General features: G+C 43.7%; 2 long non-coding RNA genes across 2 annotated transcripts in view; one reads left to right on the plus strand and one right to left on the minus strand.

The window, feature by feature from the left end:
• LOC129511725 (uncharacterized) overlaps positions 1 to 6996 on the plus strand; it is a 34754-nt gene extending 27758 nt beyond the window's left edge. The window contains exons 2-3 of the long non-coding RNA XR_008664894.1: positions 5691 to 5805; positions 5894 to 6996. This is a non-coding gene — a long non-coding RNA (uncharacterized LOC129511725). The remainder of the gene's footprint in view (positions 1 to 5690; positions 5806 to 5893) is intronic.
• On the minus strand, positions 2031 to 5754 carry LOC129511726 (uncharacterized). Its single transcript, XR_008664895.1, has 3 exons — positions 5642 to 5754; positions 2982 to 3244; positions 2031 to 2194 (listed from the first exon to the last, which is right to left on the minus strand). It is a non-coding gene; the product is annotated as an uncharacterized LOC129511726 (long non-coding RNA).
• Positions 6997 to 27678: the final 20682 nt, after the last annotated feature.

Below are 27678 nucleotides of genomic sequence, written 5' to 3' on the forward strand. Positions count from 1 at the left end.
GGCAATGGGTGGAGGCTTATAGAGAGGAGGGAGGATGCAGGTCACTGCAGCTGGGGTATCAGGGAAACATTTGTGCTCCCAAATTAAAACCACAGTAGGGGCACCTGGGTGGCTCAATGGTTGAATGTCTGCCTTTGGCTCAGGTCGTGATCCCAGGCTCCTGGGATCGAGTCCCGCATCAGCCCCCCAACAGGGAGCCTGCTTCTCCCTCTGCCTATGTCTCTGCCTCTCTCTCTGTGTCGCTCATAAATAAATAAACAAAATCTTAAAAAATAAAATAAAACCACTTAGTAAATAAAACATGCTTACGAAACAGATGAAAAGTACATCCTAATATTTAAATCGAGTGAAATATAGACAGGATAAAAGAATGGCAACTTCGAAAGAGGAAAATTTGGAAATGAGATGATAGACCCAGGAAAGAATTTGAAATAAAGGGAAAGATTTATTTCAGAAATGAAGACTAATTAGGAAAACTCAGAAGAAGCACAATAGACAAACACATGACCAGAGAGAAAGAGTAAAAAGGAAGAAAAATATTTTTTTAAAAGGCCAAAACAAAGTAAAAACATAAAAACGTGTCCTGTGGGAGAGGAAGAAGATGGAGCGGGAGGACCAGGGATAGTTAGAATTCTCTGAATATACATTATTCTGTAGATTTGACTTTGCAACCTTCTAAGTATGTTATGCAGCTATAAAACAAAATAATATTTAAAAAGCAATCTTGAAAATAAAGTAGGAAACAGACACACACATACTAGTTTGATTTAATCTCTGTAAAGATTTCAGTGTTCAATCCTAGTAAAGTCCTTCCTGTTTCAATCTTGTTTGTTCCTTTGGAAAGTCAAAGAATATTTGAACACTTTCCTCATCCTAGACTTTTTGCACTGCAAGGGAGTGAACAGAACTTCTCTTCCCCTGGGCCAAGTGAGCACCATTCCCCTTCGCCTTTCTCTGAGGTCCAGTTTTAGCTTGCTTCCCAAACTTTTCATTGATACTTTACAATTTTGTTGAGATTCCCTAGGTTCAAGTCTAAGATAGAGATGGGTCTGATTCATGGCAGGAGCATTTAAATTTGGCTTTCTCTCAGACTGACCTGAGACAAGGGCATCACCAGGAGATGAAAGAGTAATTAAAGTGGCTTGGAAATTGCCAGAACTGGGGATATCCCAGGACATACAAGTTTTTATATGGGTATTGCTTTTTCTCTTAGCAGTTTGTTTGTCAAGACCCCAAGTAATTTGGCAAAAGAACACTCCCTCCAAGCTAAATCCTCTGGGTTACAAGAGATGATATGCGGCCTGCCTTCAGAGAACTTACAGTTTAGTGGGGGGAGAAACAGCCCCCCACATGAAACCAAGAACAGAACCCAGATTTAAACTGAAAATAATCACACTTCAGCATTGTTGACTTGTCCCCTATATCTTCCAAATAGGAAAGGTCATCAGTTGCCAGGGAGTTACTGTGTGGTATCCCTGGCCCCCCACTGGAACTAACATGTATAGATAGACATGTAACTGATGAGACAGCCATCTAGAGAGAAGCTAGATGGGCAGAAGATGGCTGGTGGAGCACCCTCCGAAACACCCTTAGCCTAAAATGGAATCCCCAGGCACCCGCACCCCAGGTAGATGAAATCAGGCAGAAAAAGAGAAAAGCAGTGATTTTCCTGGAATCTGGAAAACAGGCTGAGGTAGATGGAGGATATAGAAGAGGATGAAATCCTTGGAGGGGACTTCAGGGAGGACAACTGACATTTATCATCTCACTTAACCAATAAGCTTGTGAGCCCAGTTGCATCTTCCCATTTTGCAAATAGGAAACAATCACAGAAAAGTAGCTAGGCTAAAATAAAGAATTTGCTTAAGATCCAGCAATTTTTAAAGCTATGAGCCTTTCATCTGCGATAGCAGTCCTCCCTCTTTCCCTTAGGAGATCCTTGGTATCTCGTGTGGCATCTGTTGGCAGGAAAACACTTGCCATAGGAGCGATAGGAAGCCAGGAAGCAGCAGCAGTTCCTCCAGCTAAGTTAGGAGCTTCACTGATCCATTTCCCCTCCTGCTTTTATGGGATCACTAGGCATCAGAGACCTCTACCTCGCAGGTGTCATAGGTTGGGGCCACCAGAAAGCAGATTCCAAGGTGGGGTTTAGCAGCCAGTTGATTTATTAGAGAGTGCTCTTGGGTGTGATAACCTATGAGAGGAGAAGAAATGAGGAGTGGGTAAGAGAGAAATTGGGTGGTGATACTATCCCAATAAAGGTGTTTGCCAACCACACAGGGAACTCTGGCACCAGGATGCCCCCCACCACGTGTCCCAGATTGGACTGGTCTTTGTACCCTGGCATTGATCAGTAATTGCATGCCAGCTACCCCTGGAAGGAAGTGTGACTTTGTTGAGGAGGGGCAGGCTAACAGCTGAAGGCGAAATTTAGCAGCTTTCCCAGCTGCTGGCAGAGCAAGTCCTTCCTTCCTGAACGGGATCTGGATAACACATCATAGCACCCACTAAAACTCCCCAGAATTGTGGAGGTTCAGCCAAAGTCAAGACTTTAGCCCAGGGACACCTGGGTGGCTCAATGGTTGAGTGCCTGCCTTCGGCCCAGGGCGTGATCCTTGAGTCACTGGATCAAGTCCCACATCAGGCTCCCTGCATGGAGCCTGCTTCTCCCTCTGCCTCTCTCTCTCTCTTTCTCTCTCTCTCTCTCTCTCTCCCTCCCTCCCTCCCCCCTCTGTGTGTCTCTCATGAATAAATAAATAAAATCCAAAAAAAAAGACTTTAGCCCAAATGATTATTGTCCCATTCTGTCCATTGGTCTCTATCTGCTCATCTTGGTTTATTTCAAAGCATGGCAAACCTTCCAGAGTAATTGAAATGCAAAGAGAAGAGGTGTTGTCTGGAAGAATATGCCAGCTGACTGGAGAGAAGGGCAAAAGAGAAAATTATAGAACAACTCCATTGTCATGGTTGGTTTGACTTACAGTGGGGATGAAGTCAGAACCGTGTGATGGATCCACTTCAGGTCATTGAGAATGGCTGGTGAGCAGGTGCCATATTAGTTCTGGATCAGATTTAAAGGTCATCCATGGTTCTTCTATCTACTGTTCATTTTAGATGTATCAAGAAATCACTGGGGGTGGGGGAGTGGTGAAGTGAGGAACATGCCCTCCAGGCTTGACCAGCTTTATTCTCCTCAGCTGCTTCTCAGGCCCACACTGTTGTAATCCAGGGCCTTTAGTACAGGCTGAGAGATAAAGAAGGAGGAAGAAAATATCTTTTAAAAATGAAGATAATATTCCCATTCTCTGCTCACCCTGGAGGCTTATTTTGAAAATCACAGTGATTTAACTTGTTAGCAGTTTAATTCACTTTTAAAAGATTAACCAGACTAATTATTCATCAGATTTCACCATCTTTGTCAGCCTCAATAAGGATCCTTTGTTACAATGATTAATGTGTTTTAATTGCAACTTCTCTCAGAGCAATAATTCGATCGTACAGTATTTGCCGAATCTATGGAAATCTTGGAAATGCTTTGACAGCTGAGCTATTCTTGGGAAATGAAAGTAAAGGAATATATATAACTAACAAAAAGTGTTTTATAGCATATCATTAATATGGATTTTCCCTCTCTGACAGACCTTGCTCTACTTCAGTCTGTGAAGCCACTTGCCGTGCACATCAGTTTGCCATCCAGGAGCTCTCAGGAGGTGGAGATCAGTTAACACAGCTTATGGCTTTCTCTGAGAGGGTGCCCTCAAACATATGCTAGTCATGATAATAATCACAGCAAACATACATAGGTCCCAGGGAAAGTTAACCAGCCAGCCAGTATCTGTAAATCATTATCCAGTTAAGAGGCTGGATCCTGCATTGATTATTTCTGTTTTCTACCCAATGCTTCGTCTTCATTCATTTAACTAGTGGCTGCTGTCCAAGTTAGGGATTTTTACAATATCAAAAAGATGTCTGTAGAAACCAACAGAGAAAGTGTATGTGGCCAATGCTAACTTTGAACTTACAATGTATTTTAATGGTATTTTAAAACATAGTGGTTTTAGGACCTTAGGAGTTAGGTAAATCTGGAATTGATTCTGGATTCAACAGTTTATTAGCTGTGAGAACTTGGGAGGAATCAACAGTATCTAGCCTCCCTGAGCCTCCATTTCCTCATCCCTAAAATCGGTATAATAAAACCCACCTCGTAGAGAAGATTAAAATGAAGCCTTACATGTAAGACCTAGTAAGCTTTCAATGAATTATGTCTGAAGCAGTGATAGGTCTTTCCAGCTTAAGAAAATCATAAGTAGGAACACCTGAGTGGCTCAGTGGTTGACTGTTTGCCTTCAGTTCAGGTCTTGATCCTGGGGTCCTAGGATCGAGTCCCACATCAGGCTCCTTATAGGGAGTCTGCTTCTCCCTCTGCCCGTGTCTCTGCTTCTCTTTGTGTGTCTCTCGTAAATAAATAAATAAAAGTCTTTTAAAAAATCATATATAAAAAAAAAAAGAAGAAAAGAAAATCATATGTACTTGAGCATCTCTGGGTCTTATAGTAACCCTGAAACAAACAATAAAGGTTTACTGCTGCTTTGATTTTTCACAGATGGGAAAACTGGGCACAGAGGTATGCTAATCTTGGTAAATAATGTCCTATATGCTCATCAGCTAACTCCTCAATTAAGCAGAAAGGGTGCTCTAAATCCCACGGATGTCAATTCCTATTCCAGTGTTTTTTCTATTGTAACCTAGAAGCCCCAAGGCCTCTGAATGAGTAGAGCAGTTGAGCACAAAATGACCAATTCCTTATCTGTTGGCAAATTATTAGCCCTGCTGTTAGGATATATACATCAACAATAGCTGACAGAGCCAGGCATTACCTCAATTAATTGATATAGCAAGCCTAGGAGGTAAATATCCCCGCCAACCCCATGTCACAGCTGAGGACACTGACCACTTAGAGATAGGAAATAACTTGCCTGACAGATTTAAACTTGGATCTGCCCAGCTTGTGTGGGGTTTTTGTTTTGGTTTGTTCTTTTTTAAAGATTTTACTTATTCATTCATGAGAGACACACAGAGAAAGGCAGAGACATAGGCAGAGGGAGGCTCCTAATGGGGAGCTTGACGCTGGACTCGACCTCAGGACCCCAGGATCAGGACCAGAGCTGAAGGCAGATGCTTAACTACTGATCCTCGTCAGTCATCCCCCATGTCCAGGTTTTAACCATACACTATTAGGTCTCCTGCAATCCCACCTAACAAAATACTATTTTAAAAGGGAGTGTTTTGAGACTTTGAGGTCTGTATGGTAACCAATTACCATTTTTTAAATTACTGCTTTAGGACCTGAACTCGGGGTATGTCTCTCTAGAGCCCACGCTCTCCCAGCTACCATGAAAGGGCTGATTCAGCTCACCATATTCAAAGCTATGTCTTTTTTTTCCAATTTAAATATGGAGTAAGGATGCTATAGTAAATTGCCTTTTTTATTAAATTGACCCCACCAAGGGGAAAAAAACCTGGTAGTACCACCTCTTTGAATCAGCTGCTCAACACAAATTTGTCTGATATTAATAACTACGTTTTTTCCCCTGTAGTACTATTCTTAAAATACCTGATCGAGTTATAAACACCTACTTACATTTTGTGTCAGACAAGAGGTAACATCTTATCTCCGTGTCTCTTCCCAGATACCAATCACTTCAGTTTTCCTCCAGGACAATGCACCAAGATCAGACAGATGAGAATTCTCACTTGAAGACAGGTGATCATCCATCTGAAAGAGGAGACATGTTATTTACCCCAGTAAGGCAAAGTCACAAGCATTTCCTGTTCTTTTCTTTTCATTGCTTTTCCTTTCCTTACTTTTATTTTATTCGGTTGTTGGTTTTAGATGGAGCAATGATTTGTGCAGTGGGACTCACTCACTTAACCAGAGTATCCCCAGGATAGAAAAAGGACCAGGAGAGAAGGCCATGTTCATCAAAAGGTACAGAAAGCGCAAAGAAAGCTTCCAAGTACTGTTGTTGCCTTTCTTCCTTTTGATCCTCTCTCCCCATAGAGTACCTTTTTTTTTTTGAAAGCATACTTTTCCAAGTTGTTACATTAACAAATTTGCACTGATTTCTTTATCCTTGTCATCTAAAGACCACCTTGTTGGCGGATGGTGAACTTTTCCTTCATGCCAGGCCTGCTGCACTGTCTAATGTCACAAGTGTCTGCTCACATTAGCTCCCGGAGACTGAAGAAGATTCCGCATGGGGCCTTTCCAGCAAGTTGATTTGACAGAATGAGTCCCCATGCTAGCTCGTGGCACTTATCAGTTAGCCAGCCTTCCTTGGGGAGGAGAATTTAGAGTGCACCATATTCAGTTTCCAAATCAACTGCTGTCCCCTCAGGAAGCTGTGTGTTGCATTATTAAAAAAGATGCCTTTGACCATAGCGCCATACTTAAACATTCATCCAACCACATTAAAAAAAAAAAAAAAAAAAGGTAGAGTGAGGGGACCACAAAATGCCCCGCCCCCTTCCCTGTGTTAACTCTTTATCCCCGGGTTTCGGGTCTCCCTCAATGAACAGTCCTGTAACACACACACTTGTTATTTTGTGAACCCTTGTCTTTATTTTACTTTTTCTTTTTTTTAAGATTTCCTCTGCCTTTATTTTAATTACTTGGAATGGCTATGAAACCTTCCCCTAAATTGTACAACCTTGGGGCTGAGATCACCATATGCCCAACCTCTGCTTTTTACTGAGTTCCCATAGGAAAGTCAAATCCAAGAATCTAGCCACCAGCAGCAGCAATGACTTTGGCTTATCTGTTACCTACTTCTCTTAGGAGTTCAAATGAAATGCAAGAATTAGTTGTGAGTTGAAAATGAACAGATCTGAAGCCCACAACTTTAATTATTACAACTTCACATATTTCTAATTTTTTAAAAAAATAAAGTTTATATTCAGTTTACCTTTATCTTTCCAGAGGAGGAATTGACAAGATTGGTGGAGAAAAGGAGGGATCCTTTTTTAAAGCTGCATGTTGATATAAATATGAAAATGGATTAAACTCTGCTTCCAATTTCCAAACATGTGTACTTCAATGAATATTAAATGGCAGGCCCCTATCACCATCATGACTTATTTACTCACCAGAGTTTTTATCAAAAAGGGACTGGAATTGCCCATGGAGCGTGAAAGTCTCCTGTAATTGAGTTTAGAGTGGTAAATCCACTAAACAGGCCACGGCCCCAGAGACACCCCGAAACCCACCTGTCAGCTGGTGTTAGATCACAGTGCAAACAAGGCATGGCTGCCTGTTCCTGCTAAACACTGCTGTGGCCCAAAAAAAAAGAGAGAGAGAGAGGGAGAGAGAGAGGGAGAAGCTACTCCCCAGGGGATGAGGAAGGGCTGGGAGCACATTGTGGGGGTTGGGAGGGCAGGCAAGAAACTCTCATCTAACAGCTGCCCAATGTCAGCTGGAATCATGATCTGAAACTCAGCTCAGGAGGGGAACTGGCTAAGGCCTCATTCGGTTAGGTGTCATTTCTTCATCCTAACATCCATTAGGTAGGAGCGTAATGGAGTGGACAAGAAGCTTTTTCATCATGGTTGAGCCATGGAAATCAGAGCTCAGAGTTTCAGTGAGAATAAAGATGCAATGGGCTTGAGGCTGGTGCAGAAAGGTCCACATCTGGAAGGGAGGGAAGTATCCAACTAAGACTGAACCAGCCAGGAATGGGAATTGGAACATTGCAAGCCAGAGAACCATAATTCATCCAAGAAACACTGATTATTTACTAGTGCTGGTTACTGTATCAGTTGCTCAGTGTATAAAGATGAATAAGACATAGTCCTTGCTCTGAAAGAAAATGTGAAATGTGCTTGGAGAAACACACAGACAAGTCAGCTATTGGCATACATATGTCAAGGGCTATGGAAGCAAAAGTATGTGCCTAAAATAATAGGAAGTCTTCCTGGAGAAAGTGGCATTTAAACTGGGTTCTTTTGAGCAGCTCCGGTGGCCCAGCGGTTTAGCGCCGCCTTCAGCCCAGGGTGTGATCCTGGAGACCTGGGATCGAGTCCCACATCAGGCTCCCCTCATGGAGCCTGCTCCTCCCTCTGCCTCTCTCTGCCTCTGTGTGTGTGTGTCTGTCATGAATAAATAAATAACATCTTTAAAAAAAAATAAACTGGGTTCCTTGTAATGACTAGGTGTTAGCCAAGCAAAGGAAAAAGAGTGAGGTAGGTGTGGGAATGGTGGTAGGAATGAACCCCATTCTAGGGCTCCCAGAAGCTGGATGTGGCCAGGGCATGAGTGATGGGTTAGAGCCCAAGAGAGACAGGCTGGCTAAATAGCCTGGCTAATCAGTCTGAAGTTTATCCTGAAAGCCATGGGGAACAATGGAAGGATTTTAAGCAGAGGAGTGACATGATGTGGTTGGGTTTGTGTTTTAAGAAGACCAGTTAATCTGTTGTGCATAGTATGAATTAGAAGGGGCAAGGCTGGAAACAGGAAGGCCATGTGTGAGGCAATTACAGGAGTCTTTGAGAGAGAGGATGATGGTCCAAACCAAGGAAGTGACTGGAGATAGAGAAGAGGGGACAAAACGAGAAATATTATAGGAAAGAATATTATAGGAAAGACTTAGAAGGCAATTGAAAGTGTGCAAAAAGGGAGGAATTCAGAGTGGCTACAAGGCTTCTAGCTTGGATGTAGGGTTGCTAGATTTAGCAGATAAACATATATGCAATATTTGGGACATATTGATACTAAAAAATGATTCCTTTTTTATCTGAAATCCAAATCCAATATATCCAATATATTTAACATTAATTCAATATCCAGCAAACCGACTTGAGGGGGCTAAGTGATAGGGCATTTGTCAAGCTGGGAATTGAAGGAGGCACAGTTGGAAATGGAGGCAAAAAGCATGGTGAGTTTGCACTTAGATGTCTTGAGTTTGAGGTATCCAAGGGATAGAACTGGGTTCCGATTATCCTCCAATACCTTTCTGCCCTTCTGCGAGGATAGTGGTAGTGGCACATGGCCAGTTAAAGATTTTACTTCCCAGCTTCCCTTGCAGAACATAGCCCTGTGACCAGACTCCAGCCTATGGGATGTGAGAAGGAGTGATGTGTATCTTGCTCTTAGAGGGACTGGGCATAGGGGCGCCTGGGTGGCTCAGTCAGTTATGTATCTGACTCAGTTTTGGCTCAGGTCATGATCTCAGGGCCGTGAGATGGAGTCCTGCTTTAGGTTCAGCCCTCAGCAGGGAGTCTGCTTCTCTCCCTCTCCCTTCCTCCCTCCCCTCCCTTGGCACATACATACACACACACACACTCTCTCTCTCTAAAATAAATAAATATGAAAAGACAAACAAAAAAGAGCATCCATAGAAAAAAGACAGCACTTGATTTTGTTGTGCTTAATTCTTTCCACACCACATACTCCTTCAGTGCCTGTATGCTAACCACTCCTAAATCTCGGTCTCCAGCTCCTACCTCTTTCCTCAGCTGCAGACCTGTATGTTTCATTACTTATTGAACATTGTTATATTGATGTTATATTAAAGTTAAGGGACAGGCTAAGCTTATTTCTCTGTCCTGAAACAATTCAGAGGTAGATGGCCCAGGGCAAATGGCACGGCACTGCCATCTTCAGCATTTTCATCTCTGAGCCCAAGTTGGCTCCTTCAGTGCTGGTTATCTTTTGGCCAGTGGAAAGGAGAAAAGAAGCAGGAGAGTTGATGCCCAATCCTTCCTTTTTCTTTGTTTTTTGGTTTTCAGTTTTTGAGATACAACTTTAAACTTACCCTCAGGTTAATCAAAATGTTCCAGTAGTGCTAGGATGAGTGATGGAACATTTGGTTTTCATTTTCCAAGCCTTCTTGCTCATATAACGTGTTAATGTTCAGTGCTACCAAATTCATTTGTTTGTCTTTGGATTTCTATTGTAGCAATGTCTGGGAAGCAGGTGTGTTCTCCTGCCCTGTGGGTGTTTGGGCATTTGAGCACATGGCTGGCTGTGCTAGGGTCTGTGCTGGGGCCAGCTTACATGTGTGTCATCTGTGTGTGTCTTTCTGGGTGTGTCAGCTCCTCTGCATCCGCTCCTCTGTGTCCTGATTTGTTGATGTGTGCCCTGAGGATATCTTTGAGTGTGTGTCTGTGACAGATGCTGGTTATTTCGGTTTAGTTAGTAACCAGTTCCCAGTACAAGAAGTAGCCTTTTTAAAAAAAAAAAATATTTTATTTATTTATTAATGAGAGACAAGACAGAGACAGAGACAGAGACAGAGGCACAGAGGGAGAAGCAGGCTCCATGCAGGGAGCCCAACGTGGGACTGGATCCCGGAACTCCGGGATCACACCCTGAGCAAGGTAGTCTTTTTTTTTTTTTAGATTTTATTTATGAGAGAGAGCGAGAGAGAGAGGCAGAGACACAGGCAGAGGCAGAAGCAGGCTCCATGCAGGGAGCCTGACGTGGGACTGATCCCAGGTCTCCAGGACCACGCCCTGGGCTAAAGGTGGCGCTAAACTACTGAGCCACCTGGGCTGCCCTGTAGAGTAGCTTTTAAAAGATCATTTCAATTGTCTTTTTTTTTTTTAATGGACTTCATTTTTTAGACCAATCTTCACTTTTGCAACAAAATGGGTAGGAAGATACAGAGATTTCCCATATACCTCCTGTCTTCACAGGTGCATAGCCTTCCCCAGGCTCAGCCTCCTCCACCAGAGGGGTATATTTGTTACAATTGATGAATCTACACTGATATAACATTATCACTCAAAGTCCATAGTTACGTTAGGGTTCATTCTTGGTTTTATACATTCTGTGGGTTTGGGCAAATGCATGACATGTATCCATCATTATAGGGTCATACAGAGCTGTACCATTTTGCATTTGGTCTTGTCAGTGTTCTAGATTTTGGTCATTCCAATAGGCATATAGCACTATCGTTTTCGGTTATCTTTTCAAATCCAAAATGCTTGAAGGAACAGTCTCCCAAACTTGCCTAGGGGCATTCCTTGCCTCTTCCATTTGAGTCTACCTGTTTTTCCCAGACCCCAGACTGAGGCTGAATTTTACATAATATGATATAAACTGAGATCTTCGTGGGAGTCAGGGGTACCACAGTGTGTGTGTGTGTGTGTGTGTGTGTGTGTGTGTGTGTGTTAGGGTAATTTCTAAACATACTCAAAATTAGAATAAAGATCTCCATGTATCCATCATCCAGCTTCAACGTTTGGCCAACCTTATTTCATCTATCTTTCCCTTTTTCTCCTGCCAGCATATTTTTAAAATTTTTTTTTTATTTATTTATGATAGTCACAGAGAGAGAGAGAGAGGCAGAGACATAGGCAGAGGGAGAAGCAGGCTCCATGCACCGGGAGCCTGACGTGGGATTCGATCCCGGGTCTCCGGGATCGCGCCCTGGGCCAAAGGCAGGCGCCAAACCTCTGCGCCACCCAGGGATCCCCCTCCTGCCAGCATATTTTAAGCAAGTATTAGATAGCTTGTGATTTCACCTGAAACATTTCAATTTATATCTCTAATTGATAAGACTTTTTTACATCCGTCAATGTCATTATTTACCTAACAAAATTAACAATAATTCCCCAAAATCATTTAAACCCAATCCATATTCAAATTTCTTAATTATCTCAGACATCTTTTTTACAGCTGACTTTTTCAAAATCCACATATTGCGTATAGGTGTGTCTCTTGATCTCTTTTATTCTGAGGCAGTCCACCCTGGCCATTGATTTGTGGAGGAGCCACATTTGTTCTATGTAACATCTGTGTGCTATATTTGTCTGATTGTTTTCTTACAGATAACATGTTCCTCTATAAACTGGAAGCTAAATCTAGGGGCTTGATTAGATTCAAAATCAATATTTTTAGACACCAATACTTCATACAGTGGTGCTGTTACTGTGAGGCATATAATATGTGGATGTTTCTCTCAATGCAGCCAACATCGATGAGTAGGTTTAGGTAATGTCAGCCCACAGAGTTCCCCATTAACCTTTCACCTGATGATTTGAGCATTCATTGATGATTGCTACCTAGGTCCATTATTTCATTTGGAATACTAGTAATTTTTTGAAAACTTTTTTATTCCTTCTGTAATTACAAGCTGGGACTCTTCAGGCTCCAGAATATGGCTAATCAAGGGAATAATGGAATTACCAGGCACTCGGGGCCAAGTGAGGACCCTGTTTTCCTGATCTTGTTCCGTATTAAAAAAGATTAGCTCACCTTCCTCACCACCTAATAGTCAGGCTTAAACTCCAGGCTTGGTCCAACTGAAGTGTCCCTTTGTACTCAGATAGTATTGAAGTTAGCAAGGGTCTTAGGAGAGGGGTCTACCTTTTGCTTCAGGAAAAGAGGGCTCTTTTCCTAAGACACAGGAGCTCAGAGCTCCTCAGGAGGTTTGATGGTTTGAAGAGGGCTTTTTCGTTAGCCTCTCCCACTTCACTCAGGCTCAATCTGGGACTTTGACTCTCCTGCCTTTCAGGGAAACAGGAACCATTCAACCAATGACCCCAAGGACCAAATATCTGAGTCTCTGATGCTTTAGCTTTCTGGTGCACTCCTCTGTTTCCTCAGATGACTCCAGGTCCTTTGCCGCTGGTGACTTGGGCACTGAGCTCCATACTTCCTTCGAGAAACAAGAACAGAGCTGAAATCCTGCCTAGTGTCCCTCTAGTAGCCCTTTCCTGGATTTAAAGCCTTCTGAAGAAAGCGCCCATGACAAACAAGACCCGGTTTCTGGGTTCAATACTCAGTTCTGAGGGACCAGCGCTTGAAGGAAGACTGGCCTCTGTCAGGCTGTATGGATGACTCCCTTCTCAGCAGCTGAATAAATCAAAGAAACCATTCTTCCTTTCTTACAAAAGATGGGTCTGCATGGAAAAAGCCACACCAGCACTCGTGTCTTGGGGGAGATGGATTTTAAATTCTCTATAAAAATGTGATTTAGTAGAATTCCTTGGTACACAGTATTGGCTTTAAAATAATAAGACCGGGATCCCTGGGTGGCGCAGCGGTTTAGCGCCTGCCTTTGGCCCAGGGCGCAATCCTGGAGACCCGGGATCGAATCCCACATCAGGCTCCCGGTGCATGGAGCCTGCTTCTCCCTCTACCTGTGTCTCTGCCTCTCTCTCTCTCTCTCTCTCTCTCTCTCTCTCTCTCTGTGACTATCATAAATAAATAAAAATTAAAAAATAATAAAAAAATAAAATAATAAGACCTTTTCATCTCAAGACACGAATTGAAAATATATACATTCTTCAAAATAATCACTTGCCCTTAGATGGTTATAAACCACAAAGGAAAATCTGTGTTATTTTTTTATGCTCCCATCAGTAACCATTTGGCTTAGAATGACATTTAGTTGTTTCTTAAAAAAAAAAAAATCAAATCCACCCTGAAAGCAAAATGGTTTCCCTTCATGGAGGGAGCCAAAGAATATGCCACAGTCTGAATGTCAACAGGGTAAGGAGAGCTGGTTTGCCCCTTCGCCTCTCAGACTTGGACACTAGATGGCAGGCTTACCTTCCAGATCGAGGTGCCCGGTACCTTGTAGATTGAAGTGTGGGGCACTGGCAGCCCATCCTCTGCTTCCAGCAGCCACACACTCTCAAGCAGATCCCAGAGACATCTGGTAATCTCCCCAGGGAGGGTGTAACTAAGCTTTAGTGAGAAGCAAGGGGAAGAGGTGTCTGGTTTGGGAATGCCTGCCTGCCTGCCTGCCTGCAGCTATAGTGGGATCAGGGTCAGGGCTCACTGGATCTCAAACCTCATGGTTTATGACTATGATTGACTCTACTGCAGTGCCAGCCATGTCCCCCTCCTACCTACCTACCCTAGGTGTGGGGCTTAGAACTATCTCCAGCTTCCCTTGGGCTGGCTCAAATTGCAAGGTCCTTCAGATCTCCCAAACCCAGGGAGGTGACGTTTTTTGCAAGCTTCTATCAAATAGGGGGTCCTGCCCTGAGTGTGGGAACTGCTGAGTGCCAGCCAGGAATTACTTAAGCCTGTGCTAACCCTAGGCTGAGGTCTGTGGCCTCATTACTATTCAAGCCTCATAGTATTCTTGACACTTCTTTTGTGTGCTCCTGCCCTCCTTCCATCCCATTCAGGGTTTAAATATCAATATGCATAAGTCCCCTGTGGTGGGACAAGAGCCTTCACAGGTTTACTTCTGGATTCCCGGTGTCTGGCACATGGTGAGGGCTCAGTGGATGTTTGCTAAATGAAATGTTTGGTTGAATGAATTAATATTGAGACTGAAAAATCATTTCATTTAACCTCCTAATTCTAGAAAGGGTCCCACATGATTAGGAATGTATATTTTCTGGGATGTCTTCCTTCCCCTTTACTCCTTCTTCATCACCCCAGGTGAGATTCCACCCCAGAATCCCAATTTGGGTTATGCCTGAACCTTTCTTACATCTGCAATTTGAGACATTCCTTTTTGCTATGACTTCAGCAAAAGCAGTTGATGGGATTGGAAGAAAATATTGTTATGGGATGAGTTGTGTCCCCCAAAACCATACATTAAAGGCCTACCCCCTGCCACCTCAGAAGGTGGCTATGTGTGGGGATAGGACCTTTAAAGAGGTAATCAAGGTTGTTGGGGTGAGCCCTAATCCAGTCTGACTGGTGTCCTTATTGGAAGAGGAGATTCGGACAAACAGGGAGATACCAGGGATGTGTGCACAGAGGGATGAACATGTGAAGAGGCAGCCAAGTGGTGGCCACTTGTAAGCCAAGGAGAGAGGTCTCAGAGGAAACCAACTCTGCTGGCACTTTGATCCTGGATTTCCTGTCTCTAGAAACATGAGCAGATACATTTCTGTTATTTAAGCCAACCACTCAGTGATATTTTGTTATGGCAGCCCTAGTAAATGAATACAAATATGATATGGTGGGATGTGATAGGATTAAAATGCAATAAACATGATTTGACACATAATGTTTTACCCTTTTTGTCAGCATGTCCAGTGTCTAAAGAACTATTGTCTAATTGATGTGATGGCAGCTGAAGTTTCCACTCTACTTCTGGTTCCTGGCCCTTGCTGGGTAGGCAGGAGGGAGAAAGAAATAAAGGTCTCCTAAGAAAGGAGAGATTTGACAGTTTTAGTCATGGTGTGGGCTGCCCTCCCTGGGCTTATTTATTTATTTATTTATTTATTTATTTATCTATTTATTTATTTTAGAGCAGAGGAAAGGGCACAGGGAGAGGGAGAGAATCTCAAGCAGATTCCCCGCTGAGTGCAAAGCCTGACACAGGGCTCGATCTCACGACCCAGAGATCACAACCTGAGCTGAAACCAAAAGTCTGACACTTAACTGACTGTGCCACCCAGGCACCCCTCCCAGGTCTTTTTTAGAAAAACCCGTCCTCCACTGTGATGAAGAGCAGGGTGATATCTCCCTCAGGAGAGTCAGTTTTTGGGCACCACAAAAGCTGAGCTCCCCAAAGAGATCAGCATGTCCCCAACGGTCCGAAGTTTGCTGTATCAAGACAAATCAAGTCTGTCAGAGAGAGAGAGCAGCAGGAGAGGCTCCTTGCTGGAAATTAGATTAGACTGGAGAAGATTTAGTAAAGGCTCCCAGCCTGGGGATTGAGGACATGAGAGGAAAGGAGGCAGGGCACGAGGCTGGCTGTGGAAATGTCAATGAGAAGCTGAAACACTGAGGGAAAAATCAGCTCAGCAGACACAGAACACCTTGGGGTCAGAGACCATTGAAGGGAGAGCTGTGAAAAACAAAGTAGTGCTTCTCTCCTTCTAGTGTCACATTGACCTGGTAGGATTCGGTCTTGTGAGGACTGACTACAGGTGATTCACCATGTAAAGTGGAAATTCTGGCTTAGGTTACAGGTGGAAGGGCTGGGATGGATGGAAGAAGCTAAAACTGAGACTTAGCTCTCCTGGGTATATGGCCACAAGTGACTTTGGCTCGGAAGGCAACCCCTGCCTTGCAGTGCCAGAGACCTCTCTCCTCCCCTAGATGTCAGTGTAAGTAGACACCACTGGGAAGAGGGAGTCTTCCCAGTAGAAGCACACATAGTAGGGAGACCATAATCCATAAAGAGTATCTCCCACCTTGCCACAGACATACAAGAAGGGAAGTGGGGAAAGAGCTTTTTTCCTCTGCCCTAATTTCTGACTTAGTCTGGCTCGGATGAGGGAGCTAAGGATAGACCTTGGTCTCTTGGTCCTGGACTTAGAGCATTAGCCTCCCTCTACCCTCCCTTACCCTCCTGTCTTACCTACATTCTCACTGCAAGTAGAGATGGAGGCGAATCTAGTCCTGCAGCTCCAACCATGTGTCTGTGAGCAGTAGAGCTAGGTGGTTACACTTCAATATTGGGTGACAGTTGTGCCCTCAAGAAAGAAGAGCAAACCACGAAATGCTTAGATATCATCACTTAACACCCCATTTCCCTGATGAGATGATCAAGACCCAAAATGGGAGAAAGGACCTCTCAAAGGTCACACAGGACTGATCACATCTTCTAGGAGTCATTACCCAATATAGCCATATGTGGGTCACTTAAAAACACGTACCATAAAAAAACAAAAAAAAAACAAAAAAAAAAAACCATGTACTATAGAGTAATAACTCAAATGCAGGCTTTTTTTTTTTTTTTTTGCCTGTGTGCCAATCTAGTCTATTTTTTTAAAAGCCAATTCTTTAAAAAAAAAAAAAAAAGATTTTATTTCTTCATGAGAGACACAGAGAGAGAGACAGAGACATAGGCAGAGAGAGAAGCAGGCTCCATGCAGGGAGCCCGATGTGGGACTTGATCCCAGGATTCTAGGATCATGCCCTGGGCTGAAGGCAGACTCAATCACTGAGCCATCCAGGCATCCCTAAAAGCCAATTCTTAAAGCACGTTAAATATCCCCCTAACTACTTTATGTCAAATAAAATTCTAACATGCCCATGAAGATAAATAGAGACTGCTCCCATGTAACCGTGTCTAGGTAGATGGTCACTTCTAGGCTCTAGATTTTGTAAAGCACATCAACATGGTCAGTAAGCGACAAGCTAACTATGGCAGGAAACTTCTGCCAACCAGGCCATACAGAGGAGGAACTAGGGAAATTCAGCTTGCAGAAGAAAATACTGAAGAGAACCATGACAATGAGCTTCAGAAGGTGAAGGCTGAAGGTAGGAGATGTGTGAGTCACATACGTATTGTTCCTCTGGGCAGAACTAGGACCTACACCTGCTACAGATCAGATTCAGATCAAAGGAAGAAAGAACTTTCAGGTTAGAATGGGATTTTCCTTCCTCTTCAGTCATCTTTGGAAATGACTGTCTTAGCTTTGGCTTCTGTAACAAAATACCATAGACTGGATGGCTTAACCAACATGCATTACTCACAGTTCCACAGACACAGAATGTCCAAGGTCAGGGTGCCAGCATGGTTGGGTTCTTGGTAAGGGCCTGCTTCCTGGCTTATAGATGGCCGCCTTCTTCCTATATCTTCACATGGCAGGGAGAGAGAGATGGATCTCAAGTCTCTTACTCTTCTTATAAGGACATTAATTCCATCGAGAAATCCCACCCTCATTACCTAATCTAACCATAACTACCTCCCAAAGGCCTCATCTCTAAATACCATCACATTGGTGATCAGGGGTTCAACATTTGAATTTGGGAAAGACACACATATTCAGTTCATAATAAGGGTCTTTGGTAAGATACAATTGATTAACAAGAGAATGGCCATTACCTCTGACAAAGCCAGAATCTCCTCAGAGACATCGAGGAACTGAGTGTTCTCTACAGTGAAGCCAGCATTCTCAGGAGGGCTGAAATATAGAAAAAACTGAAGGAGCCCATGGAGGAGAAGCCCATGGAAGTGAGAAAAGGGACTCCTGAATGCCTGGGTGTTGTGGTGCTTCTCAAGCAGTGGGAGCTAGTGGTTCAGCCTTAGCTGAAGGTATGCAGTACATGGGTTCTCTGGCTACCATGAGATTCTGGTGCTTCCTGTGTAGAGACCTAGGAGCCATTTTTCTAAGCACATAGAAGTAAAGCAAACTTACAGTTGTAGCATGGGTTTTTTGTTTTTGTGTGTGTGCATGCATATCATGGTTGCAGACCCAGCAGTCAATAGGACATGTGGGATCTTTTTGAACAGTATGGTTGCAGTGGCACATTTAGTGCCCTCACCCTCTCCGTTGGAATGCAGCAGAGAAAGACTCAGCTTCCATAAAGGCAGGACCACTGTTGAAGAAACTCCCAGGTATTTTGTTCTACAGTCTCTTCTACACATGTAAGTTCCCTGAAGCAGGACCATAGTTGTGTAGGTTGTCCACTGCACAACTCCAGGAGCCACCATTCCCAACCTGTGCAATTCTAACTGTCAGCTCTGTGTGAAGTCAGAAACCACAGAGAACCGAGGGGCCAACCCAAACCATTATTTCAAAAAGACTAATTGCCTTTGGGCACCTGGCTGGGTCAGTTGTTGGAATATGCGACTCTTGATCTTGGTGGTGTGTTTGAGCCCCACGTTGGGTGTAGAGATCACTTAAAGGTAAGATCTTTAACCATTGACACCTCCACAGGTCCCAACCTATCCATGATTTGGGGTTACTGTCTGCCTCAAAAAGCAAAGTAGAGGGGTTGTCTTCTAGGAAGACAAGGTTTTCTCTGAAAAAGCCTCCTACAATGTTGGCTCTGGCATCTTCTGGGAATAGGGAATGAAGGATTGAGGCCTCATGAGTTTGGGTTTTCAGCTGAGATAGAGAGAGAAACCAGTCTTCTAACCAGAAAGTCCAGAGTTGGGTGTAGTTAACCTCTAGATCTCATTACTGTTAACCCAGCCTGGGCTTCATGACAGTCATAGGAAGTGGATTCCTTAACAATAACATAATAATAATAATACAGTTTAAAATAAAGTAAAATCTTAAAACACACACACACACACACACACACACACACACACACGGAACCACTCATTGCCTTGAGGGGACAGTTGACCTTTTCACAAACATTGGTATGAGATTGACAGGATTCTAGCCAATGAAAGATGAGTGGCCCTCCCAGTCATTTCCCTACTGGAGATGACCTTTAGGAAAATTACAAAATGAGTGGTTCTTAAATTCTCATACTAAGTCAGATATTTTTATTATATTTTTCCTTTACATTGCTCAAAAGCAACTTATAATAACTGATGGAAAATGTTGCATATTAAATCCCAAAGTATAAGTTATAGGCTTAATTTTAGTCTAATGTCATTTGAAATGGGAAACCATAGTTGCAAATAGCCCTGAATATGATTAAACCCCAATGGGGGTTGGGAATAATGGAAACATGACAGACCCCTCACAACAGCTCGCTCTGCACAATAGGCTAAATGAAATTATGTACCTGACACACGGCGTGTTTTCTGAGAACTGAAAATGCACTTAACATCTCTGCAGTTGATATGCCAGGTATATTTTTTTTCCTATGGAGAAGAACATTAAAATTTTAAATTATTTATATGTCTTTTTAAGTTGCTAGGAAAAACTGTGATTTGCCAGTACTCCTTAGTGGAAAATCTAGGACTCTCCTGAGAAGGGACCCCCTGCCTTCATGGGTGAAATTCAGAAATTTGGAAAAGAATAACAAATTGGCCAGGATGTTGGGAAGGAGAAAGGTGGATGTGGCCAGAGTCATAGGCTAGGCTTTATTTATTTTGTATTTATTTAAATATTTAATTTATTTATTCATGAGAGACACAGAGTGAGAGGCAGAGAGAGAGGGAGAAGCAGGCTCCCCACAGGGAGCCTGATGCGGAACTTGATCCCAGGACCCCAGGATCACGCCATGAGCCAAAGGCAGACGCTCAACCACTGAGCCATCCAGGTGCCCCAGAACTGGGCTTTAAATAAGAAAGAATTCTTAGAGAATTCTTCAGAGAAACTTGGGGTGGGGATTCCTTCAGTCACTGAGAGCTCAACAGTGTACTTTATTCTGGCCTCTCTGGGTAAAAATAGAAGGAAGTAGAAAGTGTGGGCAGAGGTGTCTTGAAGACAGTATTTTTTCCTTTTTTTTTTTAAGATTTATTTATTTATTCATGAGAGACACACACACACAGAGAGAGAAAGAGTGAGGCAGAGACACAGGCAGAGGGAGAAGCAGGCTCCATGTAGGGAGCCTGATGCGGGACTTGATCCTAGGACCCTGGGATCATGCCCTGAGCCAAAGGAAGACACCCAACCACTGAGCCACCCAGGTGTCCCAACAGTATTTTTTCCCATAGAAAAATTCATTTTTAGATGAATGGATAAAGATGTGGTTTATGCATACAATGGAATATTCCTCAGCCATTAGAAACGACAAATACCCACCATTTGCTTCAACGTGGATGGAACTGGAGGGTATTATGCTGAGTGAAGTAAGTCAATCGGAGAAGGACAAACATTATATGTTCTCATTCATTTGGGGAATATAAATAATAGTGAAAGGGAATATAAGGGAAGGGAGAATAAATGTGTGGGAAATATCAGAAAGGGAGACAGAATATAAAGACTCCTAACTCTGGGAAACGAACTAGGGGTGGTGGAGGGGGAGGAGGGCGGGGGGTGGGGGTGAATGGGTGACGGGCACTGAGGGGGGCACTTGACGGGATGAGCACTGGGTGTTATTCTGTATGTTGGTAAATTGAACACCAATAAAAAATTAATTTATTAAAAAAATAAAGAAATAAATTCTAAAAAAGGTTAAAAATAAATAAAATAAATAAATAAATAAATAAATAAATAAATAAATAAATAGAATAAATTTAAAAAAAGAAAAAATCATTTTTGATCCCACTACTCCGGCTCACTGACTTACTTCCCTTTATTGCAAAACCTCTCAAAAACTCACTATTCCTTGTTGAAGCCTCTCAGGACTGGGCTTTTGTGTCTGCTCATTCACACAGCCATGTTGACCAAGGTCACAAAAGGCCTAAAAGCAAATATAATCGTCAGTTTTTGTGCTCATCTCACTGGGGCCTCTTAGCTCTATTGGACATGACTGATCACGCTTTCCTCCCTAAAATACTTTCTTCTGGGATCCCACCCTTCCCTAGTTTTCTTCTATTTTATTACCTGTCCTTAAGTGTGTCCAAAACTAGACTTTTAATATCTATCATCCAAGTTTGTTCTTGCCACTTACCAGTTAATACTTAGGCCAAAAATCTTGTGATCAGCTTCAACTTTTTTTTTAAGTACCCCACAACCAGTCCTCAGGCAAGGCCTTCAAATCTGCCTTCAAAATAGAACAGAATCTAACCTCTTTAAAAAAAAAAAAAAGATTTTATTTATTTATTCATGAGAGACACAGAGAGAGAGACAGAGACATAAGCAGAGGGACAAGCAGGCTCCCCAGAGGGAGCCCAATGTGGGACTCAATCCCAGGACCCTGAGATCATGACCTGAGCAGAAGGCAGACGCTCATCCATGTTGAGCTCAAACCACCCACGTGCCCCAGAATCTAACCTTTGCTCACCATCTCCACTGCTATTTCCCTGGTTCCAATTGTCCACCCTCCCTCCCCCATGATCCCAATAACCTCCAAACTGCATTCTGCTTCTGCTTCCTCTGGGCCTCACAGACTATCCTTAACACACCAGCCCCAGGGAGCTAGTGAGTTTGTTCACATTTAAGTCAGATCCAGACTTGCATTCTTTCTCTACTATCCTGCTGCCCTCTTCCTTCCAAGAAGGTCATGGTCACATCTAGGTCGGGAACAAGAAAAGGATTGGTGAAGTTAGGATTTGAGTCAAGCTTGAATAACAAATAGCATTCAAATGAGTTTAGTGGGGGACAGTGCACTCTGGGGAATGCCAAAGGTGGAGTCCCCAACACAGCAAGGCTTACATGTATTCAGAGATCGGAGAAGAGCCCAGTGGGGTGGACAGCCAACAGTCATGCTAGAGAGTGCCTGGAAAGATAGGTGGAAGGCCTTGAATGTCACTCTCAGGAGTTTGGCCTTTATCCTGCATTTTCCAGGAGGCTTGGGCATATGGGGAGTGGGAGCAACTATGAAATTCACTTAGCATAGTTATCTCAGCTGCCTGCCAAGTAGTCTATTTAGTCCAATTCACAGGCAGAGCTTTGTTGAGCATTGAGAAGTCACTTGCTCCGTGTGAATCCAATCACCACGGCAGGTACACCTCAAAGAGGGAACACACAGCCGCCTCTGAAAAGCCTGCCCCACACTCTGGCAACTCAATTCATGAATATGCTTTTCTGACGTCTGACGCTGCTGCTTAGCAAAGATATTATGGGACAAATCCTTGATTTGACCTTTTGTATCTCTATCCATCCCACTGTGCTAAAAGCAATTATGTGCATCTTGTGTGTGGCTGTTGGAATGGGGAGTCACTTAGCGACGGGTCCCTTTCACACTCCAACTGTCCTCTCGCTCATTCCTTACCCCCACCTCACCAGGGCCTGCACAGCAGGCCACCTCCACTGCTTGGCAGAGTCAAAATGGCATTAAGGGGAGGCAAGTAGGATGTAAACAGGTGGAAACAGTTCCTGTCATGGCAATTAGCCTTCCCCTTGGCCAGGCACAGCAATGGATGAAAAATGGGGCTGCAAGGGGACAGGGAGGAGAAAGCTGGCAGGCGAGCAGGGGGCACAAGAGGGCTGAACTCATGGTCAAAGGCATAGCCAACTATCTACAAAAGCTTCCTACAAAACAAAGCAATCCTAGTGTCAGTGTGAATGGTAACGGTCTCTGTCTAGGGTGATCTGTCTCTTCTTTGCCTGTAGTAGATTTATGTGTGCTCGTGTCTGTGATGAAATATGTGTGCAGGTATCGACGTTGGCACGTGTCGAGAATGCACAATTGTGTCTGCGCGTGTCTGCATGTTGTTGTGTGCGTTCCAATGCCTGCATGAATGCCTGTGTGTTTTCTGTGTGTGTAGATGAATAGGTTGTGGATGACCAGGAGGACACACGTTGGTACCCGTCTGTGTGTGTCTGAGGATGTGTATGTGGAATGTGCGTATATGCACGGCTGTGTGCGCGTCATTTCTGGATATGGTATATTCCTCTAGGTACACGTGTGTGGATGTACTTGTGGGCACGTATGAAAAAGGGCTGAGTGGGGAAGAGCTCCCCTCTCCTTCTCTCTAATGACTGTAGAGGCCATTCTAATCCTGGCCAGAGAGCAGAGCCTTGAGGTTACTAAATTGTCAAAGGGTTTGGTTCTTCAGGAACTTGAACCCTTGACTCAGTTCTCCAAGTCCCCCAATCTCCAGCCCTAAATGTAGTGGAAAGACAGACCCCAGAGCTAGGGACGATGTCCAGGAAGACACACCAGGAGACAGTTAAAATGCTGGAGGTAAGACTCGGAGGAATTGGGAGAAGATCTAGGATCTTTTCTGAGCTTTTGTATATAAATAATTTACAGTGGAAAAGTGAGCTGGGCTCTTGGGCGGGAGGTAGATGCAGACAATGAAATAATGGTGAGTAAAGTGATCTGCTCCCAGGCCAGGCTCACCCCTGATTGAGCTGAGAAGAGACTGGGGGAGAGGAAATAAAACTGGCAGGTGTGGGAGGGTTAGCACAGCTGACCTGGACCATCTGTGCCGTCTGCAAGGGCGCTTACCTCCCAGGTACATTCACCGGATGCTGCCGCCGTTGACTCGGGAAACGATTGCAGAAAGGAGAGAATTAGCAACACCTGCCATCAGAACTATTTGTTATTGTCTAAAAAACCTCCCAAGCACGGCAGATTTTACTGCAGTTGGCAGCTTCCTGCAGCTCCAACTTCCTATCAGCAGCATGTGACCCGGCACGACCTTGCCACCCATTCCAGAGCCTCTTTGGGCCTTTCACATTATTTGCAAGGTAGGGAGGGGTTATGAAACCCCAGGGCTAGGCTATCTGCTTTTAAAATCATCCAAGAGACTCGCTCAGACCTTTTATGATTACTCATTGACTGCTCATTGTACGTAAACTAAGAATAGAGATTGAAAACAAAATAAAAATTATCCATGAGGATACAAACTGTAGTAACCAACAGTTAACATTCGTTCGGATGGATATCTGCCCAGGCTTTTTTCATATATGACGTTTTATAACTTATTTTCTCCCTCATTAATATGTCTTACATATCTTTTCATGTCAACAAAAATTTGTACCATTTTATTTTTTTCCAAGTTTGTATTTAAATTCCAGTTAGTTAACATACAGTGCAATATTAGTTCCAGGAGTAAAATTTAGTGATTCAACACTTCCATACAATACCAGGTGCTGGGCAGCCCTGATGGCTCAGTGGTTTAGCTACGCCTTCAGCCCAGGGCCAGATCCTGGAGACCCAGGATGGAGTCCCACTTTGGGATCCCTGCATGGAGCCTGCTTCTCCCTCTGCCTCTCTCTCTCCCTCTCTGTGTGTCTGTCATGAATAAATAAATAAAACTTAAAAAAAAAATACCAGGTGCTCATCACAAGTGCCCTCCTTAATCCCCAACCCCTATTTCACCCATCCCTACCCCCACCTCCCCTCTGATAAACCTGTTTGTTCTCTATAGTTCAGAATGTGTTTCCTGGTTTGCCTCCTCCCCCCTCATATTAATTTCTTTTGTTTCTTAAATTTCACATATGAGTGAAATCATATGGCATCTGTCTTTTCTGACTTATTTCACTTAGCATTATACTCTCTAGCCCCATCCATGTCACTGCAAATGGCAAGATTTCATTCTTTGTATGGCTGAGTAATATTCCATTGTATATATATACCATCTCTTCTTTATCCATTCATCAGTTGATGGACACTTGGGCTGTTTCCATAATTAGGCCGTTGTTGATAATGCTGCTGCTGTAAACATTGGTGTGCGTGTTCCCCTTTGAATTAGTTTTTTTGTATTCTTTGGGTAAATACCTGGTAGCGCAATTGCTGGATCATAGGGTAGTTCTATTTTTAACTTTCTGAGGTAACCACCATACTGTTTCCCAGAGTGGCTGCACCAGTTTGCATTCCCACCAACGTAAAATCTATACCCTTCTAAATTGCTCCAAATTTCTAATTGCATGGACATCATAATTTACTTGACCAATCTTCATTCGTTGCATGTTTAGGTTTTTCTTTTTAGTTCAGATTAAAAATTTGAGTTAATGATAATAAGTTTAAAAAAAAAAGGTCTTTCATAGTCTCTTATGTGGTGATGATAGGAAAGGTGACATTAAAAGCAGAGAGTTGGGGATCCCTGGGTGGCTCAGCGGTTTAGCGCCTGCCTTCAGCCGCCGGGGCTTGATCCTGGAGACCCGGGATCGAGTTCCACGTTGGGCTCCCTGCATGGAGCCCGCTTCTCCCTCTGCCTGCGTCCCTGTCTCTCTGTCTCTCTCTCTGTCTCTTGCTCTCTCTGTGTCTCATGAATAAATAAATAAATCTTAAAAAAAAAAAAAAAAGGCAGTGAGTTTGACCCTGGGGTTTCACTCCTTCCTCCCCACCTTGAGAATAAGCTGAGGAGGCTCAAAGGTGACAGGGGAAGGGTAATAAAATCATGCAGCTCCCACTCTGCTGGCTGGCACCTGGCGATGAAGGGGCTGCCAGTCACCAGGAAATCTGTGGTGTTTGGAGGGCTTTCTGGAGTGATGCATGTTGCTTGATTATAGGCTCTGCTAGTTTTCTCTGGGAAGCAGCTTTCCTGCTCAGGACCAGACAAAAAAGTAGCACCACTGGGAGGTGAGCAGGGGATGGGGGTGACTGGGTGATGGGCACTGAGGGGGGCACTTGATGGGATGAGCACTGGGTGTTATGCTATATGTTGGAAAATTGAACTCCAGTAAAAAAAATAAAGATATGAAAAGTAAAAAATATATATATTATGAACAAGGGGTAGTGGAAGGGGAGGTGGGAGAGGAATGGAGTGACTGGGTGATGGGCACTGAGGGGGGCACTTGACGGGATGAGCACTGGGTGTTATACTATATGTTGGCAAATCGAATTCCAATAAAAAATATGCAAAAAAAAGAAAAAAATATTGTGACTGAAACAAAGCATATTTGTAACTTCATGCAATTCACGCATGCAGTCTGTGATCTGTAAGTAAAGCAGAGAAATTTCAGAAAAAAAAGAAAGCAGCACCATCAAACCCCCTACAGTGAACAACCACTCTCTGCCCTCAGCCCTTCCAGACAACATAGAGGGACAGAACAGAGAGCAGAGAATTCCAGCAAACTTGCTTAGCAAATAGTTGGATGTAGAGGGTTTTTTCCTCCCCTATTCTGCATTACCCACTCTGGCTTTTTTTTTTTTTAAGATTTTATCTATTTATTCATAAAAGACACAGAGAGAGAAGCAGAAACATAGGCAGAGGGAGAAGCAGGCTCCCTGATGTGGTACTCAATTCCAGAACCCCAGGATCATAATCTGAGCCAAAGATTATGTCAAATCTGACACTCAACCACTGAGCCACCCAGGTGCCCCACTCACTCTGGTTTTACCTCTAGGGATCTTCTAAAAGTTTGCTTTGCCTGCTTCTCCCAAATTAGAGTTCTTTGCAATCAATTCTGGTAAATCAGTGTACTCATTCATTTATTCCATATACATTTACTGAACAACTATGTGCCATTCATTGTGCTGGCACTTGAGAACCTGAGAGTAAGTAAAACACCATCTTTGTTTTTAGGTATTTCCTGGACAGAACCGGGAGGCAAAGAGATATGAAACCGGAATCATAGCTCTCTCTCTTCCAGAGCCAGGTGAATGCCTCCTCTCTCCATCAGTCCCCCCAGGCGGGGGGGGGGGGGGACTTCCCCATCTTGACCCCCAAATCCCAGCCATTTTAAGGACTGAGAATCTCTCAAGGCCAGGGACTGGATCCTACTTACTTACCCCCATGTGCCCAATACCAGATCCCGTGTCAGACACACAGCACAGAAGATGCTAATGAGTCCTGCATTGGAGAACACAACGTGGGAACCACCACCAGTCCCATTGGATCATCATTCCCATCATCTGCACTGATGACCAACACCCTCCACTCCTGCTGAGGACCTCAGCCAAGGCTGTGGGCTCTGAAACCAGAATGTGTGGGTTCAAATCCCTTCTCCTCCATTTACTAGTGCAAACCTGGCTTGGTCACCTAACACCTCTGTGCCTCAGTGTCCTCACTTGTGAAGTGGGAGTAAGAATAGGACCTATCTCATCACAGGGCATGGTGAGGATTTGTTGGTTCATATTTGTATAGCACCAAAACCAGGAGTGAGCACTTTGTAAGCTCTCAAAAATGGCCAGCTGTGACTATTGCCATGATTATTACCTCAAATGGAAAGAAGTGAGCCTTTCAATCAGCCTTGGCTTCTTGTAATTATATCTCTTTTAACTCTTCAAAAGAGCTCTGCTCTTTTGAGTTCCTCTCTTCCTCTCCCCAGAGACCTGGAGCATGCCTCCCTGGAAGCTATTAAGCATAGCATGACCTGTGCTGCCTACATTACTCAAGGCAGAGTGCCTGGCCTTCATTACTCTCCTGCATCAGACAGAGTTCTTGGCTTCTCTTAAGCACTTGTCTCGGATTTTTTTTTTAATTTTAAAAAAGATTTTATTCATTTGAGAGAGAGAGATTGCAAGCAAGGGGGAGGGATAAAGGGAGAAGCAGACTCCCCACTGAGCAGGGAGCCTGGTGCAGGGTTCAATCCCAAGACCCTGGAATCGTGACCTGAGCCAAA

The sequence above is a fragment of the Nyctereutes procyonoides genome, unplaced genomic scaffold (genome assembly GCF_905146905.1).
Source record: "Nyctereutes procyonoides isolate TBG_1078 unplaced genomic scaffold, NYPRO_anot_genome, whole genome shotgun sequence".
NCBI classification, from domain to species: domain Eukaryota; kingdom Metazoa; phylum Chordata; class Mammalia; order Carnivora; family Canidae; genus Nyctereutes; species Nyctereutes procyonoides.